The sequence below is a fragment of the Anolis sagrei genome, chromosome 1 (genome assembly GCF_037176765.1).
Source record: "Anolis sagrei isolate rAnoSag1 chromosome 1, rAnoSag1.mat, whole genome shotgun sequence".
Taxonomy (NCBI): Eukaryota; Metazoa; Chordata; class Lepidosauria; order Squamata; family Dactyloidae; genus Anolis; species Anolis sagrei.
The window spans coordinates 147,501,054-147,507,133 of record NC_090021.1 but is presented as its reverse complement, the minus strand read 5'-3'; positions in this window follow the sequence as shown (position 1 = coordinate 147,507,133).

Genomic DNA, 6,080 nt, shown 5'->3' with positions numbered 1-6,080 from the left:
TGGGAAATGCAGTTCAGGGCAGGACTTTTGAAATCTCTGGCATAGGATTCCTCACCTTCTTAAACAACATTTCCTAGAATTCTCTGCTTTCTCAGTCTCTTTCCCAACAAACTCTGCTTTTTCTCTGCTGCTTCCCTCTTCCCTCATTTTGCTGGTTGGCCTGACGATCTCACGGAGTGAGCTGGCAACATGGGAAGCCTCCTGTGTTGCCTGGGCAGTGGAGAGAAGGCATGCGCACTGTGCACACACTTCACTTCCCTCCATGAAATAGCCAAGCGAATTGGCAAAACACTGCAAAAGGAGGCAAGGCAAAAATATGAGGTGAAACTACAAGGTGAAACTACCACCTTTGCCTCCTCTATTAAGAACAGCACCACCGCCACTGCTGTGTATGTGATGAGGTCCTAAACCAATTTATTTATTTATCATATCAGGAGCAAACCAAGGGTACAGCTGTAATATATTTTAAAACTTGGCATGATGCTAAATGTCCTTTGACCACTTGGAGTGCCTCTGGTATTGCTGTGAGAAGGTCCCCCATTGTTCATGTGGCAGGGCTCAGACTGCATTGTAATAGGTGGTCTATAGTTTGCACTTCTCCACACTCATATGTCATGGACTCCACTTTGTGGCTCCGTTTCTTAAGGTTAGCTCTGCATCTTGTGGTGCCAGAGTGCAGTCTGTTCAGCGCCTTCCAAGTTGCCCAGTCTTCTGTGTGCCCAGGAGTGAGTCTTTCATTTGGTATCAGCCATTGATTGAAGTTGTGGGTTTTAGCCTGCCACTTTTGGACCCTCACTTGCTGAGGTGTTCCAGCGAGTGTCTCTGTAGATCTTAGAAAACTATTTCTTGATTTAAGGCGTTGCCGTGCTGGCTGATATCCGAAAAGGGGATGGGCCAGAGATGTCACTGCCTTGGTCCTTTCATTATCGGCTGCTACTTCCCAGTGGATGTCAGGTGGTGCAATAGGACACAGACATCCTGTGATAATGCGGCATGTCTTATTAAGAGCCACATCCACTGTTTAAGCGTGGTGAGATGTGTTCCATACTGGGCATGTGTACCAAGCCTAATCAGTGAATAATTCCATTGGTGAAGCCAGTTATTCATGTTTATTATCCTTCTCTCCTTTTGTAGTCTGTGTTTCTGAACTGAAAGGAGGGATGAAACTGGGTATCAATGTCCTTCATCTTCCTACCCATAGCATCATATTCCGATATGAATGCCTTGCAATGTCAGTGGTTTCCACATGGACCAAAAAGAAGGGATAATGTCAACCTCATGGAGTTTTGCTCCAGGAAGACAGCACATCTCTCAAGTCACCTTGTCAGGTCCACAAACCATTGCTTCCGTATCACCACTACATGTCTTTTTGGAGGCTTGGCAGGGGTCATTCCATGTGTTGAGTCTTCCCTGGGGAGAGAGCTTTGAGTTGATTTTGTAGCTCCACGCTCACTGAATGATTTCTGACCCTTCTACTTCTGTGTCATTTTCACAAAGTGTCTACCTACTCTCTTAAACCCATAATCTCTTTGCTCAAGACCAATGCAAAGAACTATCTATGTCAGTAATAAAATTAAAATCATGCTTCTGGGACCAGGCCTTCAGACAATGGATGTATGTAGCTTTTTAGAGGGACAAGAAGTGGAATGGCGACTCAACTGATGAGATTGTTTATGGTTTTAATTCTTGTTTTGATGCTTGGTGATGTACTGTTTTAATATGATTTATGTCTAATGTGTGGTTTTACTATTGTAGTTGTAAGGCCTTGAATTTTGCCATTATCTATTTGTAAACCTCTTTGAGTCCCCCTAGGGGTGAGGAAAGTGGTATATAAATATTGTAAATAAATAAATAAATAAATAAAGGAAAAATCTCTCTAGATGGTTTGGAATACACATCTGTACCACAATAGCCTTTACATTTCCCCAGCTCTCTGACCCCTTCCACACAGCTGTATAAAATCCAAATTGAACTGTTTAAGGAGCTCCACTGGCTGCCATTCATTTTCCGGACCCAATTCAAGGTGCAGGTTCTCACCTACAAAACCCTGAATGGTTTGGGACCCACCTACCAGCATGACCGCATTTCTGTATACGGACCCACATGATCTCTTCGATCATCTGGAGAGGCCCTGCTCACGCTCCCACCTTTTTGGTGGGAGCGTGAGAGAGACTTTTTGGTGGTGGCCCCTCGACTCTGGAACTCACTTCCTAAAGACATCAGGCTCGCCCCAACTCTGGCAGTCTTTAAGAGGAGCTTGAAGACGTGGTTGTTCCAGTGTGCCTTCCCAGAATAATGATCCCATAGCATTTTGTCCTCCAAAGCACTTTATATTGTTTTAGGTTGTATGTTCCACAAACGCCCCACCACTTTTTCGCCCATGTCCAGCATTATTTTTTAAATTTTTAATTACATTCGGCCTACCCATAGATTTTAAAGTGTGTTGTCCTACTGTTAATGCTTATGTTATTGTTTTATTGTTTTTTGTTTGATTTTAATTGCTTGTATTGTTGTTGTTATTGCTTGTATTGTTGTATTATGGACTCGGCCTCATGTAAGCTGCACCGAGTCCCTTGGAGAGATGGTAGCAGGGTATAAATAAAGTTGATTGATTATATGGCAGTGTGGACTCAGATAATCCAGTTCAAAGCAGATATTGTGAATTACTTGTCTTGATCTTTTGACCAAATGGCTGCGTGGAAGGGCCCTTAGTTAACAAATACATTAAGCCTGTGCCACAACTGTCAGCTTGCAAGACAATTTGGACTGTTTAAAACCCTCAACCCTGGAACCCAAGATTTTCTGGTGGTATCAAATATACACATACGTAGTCTATTATGTTCGGGTTTGCTCAGCCTGATATAGAACCAAGAGTTGCTACAGCCTCTAGTTTTCATAACGGACCTTCCATCCTTAGAAGGCTCTATCATCATCTTGCTAATAATACTTCACAGAGATGGCTTAATTTATCCCCCACACAAGTGTGCCTTCTGCCAAGAACACTGCAGTCTGTTCCTCCAGAACATTTACTGGTTACATGTCCTACTTGAGGACACTGTGTTGGCAGACCCTATTATGTCTTCTGGAACTCAAGCTGTACCTACCTATATGCATCCCCACAGATGGGCAGATAGAACATACCAATGCCATCCTGGAATAATATTTCAGGTCCTATGTGAACAACCAACAATATAAATGGATAAAATTGCTATCCCTGGCTAAATTTGTGACAGTTCACACTTGTCAACCACAGAGACCCCATTCTTTGTGAATTATGGGCACCACCCCAGATTCTTCTTTTTAGACTGTACATTCATCGCAGACCAGTTCAGTGCCCACCACAGACAAGATCCTGCATGAACTACAAGCAATGTGCGCCCTCCTCCAATAAATCCTTCAGCATTCCAAAGAGGGACCCAAACAGGCCGTGGCACCTTGGACCTCCTCCTTTCACAACGGGGATCATGTCTGATTGTCCTCAAAACATCTTTTCATGCATGAGCCCAGCCAGAGGCTAAAAACTCAATTAATCTTCTACTTTAAAAAATACTAATAATTTTATTGCATTTTCATTCCATTTCATTATAAAACACAATCTCTATAATTCATATATTTATTTCTTCTCATTTCCCCTGTTCTGCTCCTTGCTGTGTTCCCCGTCTCTGGAGTCCGTCTTTTCTTCGTGGTCTCACCAGAACTTCCTTTATTCTGGTGAGAGTTTCTTCTCATCTTATTTTATCAATGTTTTTTTCAATATTTTTTTCCACATGCTTTCAGCATCGTTATTTTTCCATAGGCCTTTTGTTAAGTCCCATGTTACACCAGTTCCACTGGCTGCCAGTTTGCTACTGGGCACAATTCAAAGTGCTGGCTTTGGCCTCTAAAGCCCTAAATGGTCCCGGCCCAAATTACCTGTCCGAACGCATCTCTCCCTATGAACCATTGTGGAGATTAAGATCCTCCCAGGAGGCCCTGCTTTCCATCCCGCCATAGTCACAAGCGCGATTGGCGGGGACGAGAGACAGGGCCTTCTCCCCGGCTCTGGAACTCCCTTCCTGGTGAGATCAGGTTGGCCCCCTCCCTCCTGTCCTTTAGAAGGATGGTAAAAACTTGGCTGTGGGACCAAGCTTTTGGGACAGGGCAATAAAGCAGCAATAGGAAAGTCATCCACGTCAATTAGACTTGACGTGGATGACTAGGATGGTTTTAAATGGTGTATTTTAATATTTTGATAAATGTTTTTAATGTTTATGTATGTATATAAGAATTTGTGTCCCAGCATTGAATGTTTGCCGTATATATGCTGTGCTCCACCCTGAGTCCCCTCTGGGGTGAGAAGGGCAGAATATAAATGTTTTAAATAAATAAATAAATAATGCTAATTTCCATATTTTCTTATACCATTCTTCTATCTTAATTTCTACCCCTCTTTTCCAAAGTTTTGCTGCCATTAACAACATTGTTATCAAATTCTTTTCATTTTCTTTACAATTATCGGTATCGTATAAAGATAACAATATAGTCTCTGAATTTCTATTAATTTTTCTTCATCATGCTTTTTATATCTATTACAACTTTTCCCCAGAACCTCTGTGCATATTTACATTGTCTCCACATGTGCATATATGTCCCGTTTCTTGGCAACCCTTCCAACAGTTCTTATCTATATTATGTTTCTTTACCAGGGTCAAATACCATTTCCATATCATCTTGTAGTAATTTTCTTTTATTCTGATTGATTCATTCTTAAAGTGTCTTGCTCTCCATAATCTTTCCCAATTTCTTTCTCTTATTTTTGTTCCCAATTCTTCCTCCCATAGTTCCCTTGTTTGTATCCCCTTTTACCCATTTAATCTCTATTAATATTTTATATATCATACTGGTTATCCCTTTTTAATACTCATTTTCTTCTTTTAATATTATACTAGCTGTTCCCTGCCATGTGTTGCTGTGGCCCAGTCTGGTGATCTGGAAAATAAAGTAATGAGAAAGTGTCCTACTAAATTAGGTATAGTTCTCAAGATTTGAGTATCATAGTCAATATCATGTCTCTCAAGTTCTGTGTTCTTTTATGTGCCACCATGGGTTTCCCCCCCACATATCGGTATATCTATATATATAAAAATGCTCTGTGCATAATGAGTTCCTTAAAAACAAAAGAACCAATGAACGAATTCACACCAAATTTGGCAACAAAATGTCTCACAACACAAGGAGTGACCATCACTCAAAAAATTATAATTTTGTCATTTGGGAGATGTAGTTCCTAGGATTTATAGTTCAACTCCACCAACGATGGAATTGAACCAAACTTGGCAGACAGAACTCCCATGACCAACAGAAAATACTGGAAGGGTTTGGTGGGCATTGGTCTTGAGTTTGGGAGTTGTAGTTCACCTACATCCAGAGAGCACTGTGCACTCAAACAATGATGAATGTGGACCAAACTTGGCACAAGCATTCAATACGCCCAAATATGAACACAGATGGAGTTTGGGGGAAATAGACCTTGACATTTGAGAGTTGTAGTGACTGGGAGTCACAGTTCACCTACAATCAAAGGGCATTCTGAACCCCACGAACGACAGAATCGGGGCAAACTTCCCACACAGAACCCCCATGACCAACAGAAAATACTTAAGGCCATCCAATCCAACTCCCTTCATCAGGACAAGAAAGCGTATACAACGTCCTCCTGACAAAGAGCCATCCAGCCATAGATATAGATAGATGGATGGATATATAGATAGATATGATTCACACACACACAGATATAGTATCATAGATTTGAAAGGGACCCTTAAAGAAGGATAATAATATGTTCCATGTTCCAGAGTAGGCAAACCAGACAATCTCCACATCAACACTGACAAAGAAACAACAAGAAATACTGTTTACCCACAAGCATAAAGAAATTACATATATTAGAAACCAACACTTTTTCATTCCCTTTATTTTCCAGATCAACAGACTGGGCCACAGCAACGCGTTGCAGGGGACAGCTTGTCATTTATACGTTGCCAATATTTTTTCACCGTTTTAATTACCTGTCAAGAGAAATTGGTTAATGTCAAGGGCCA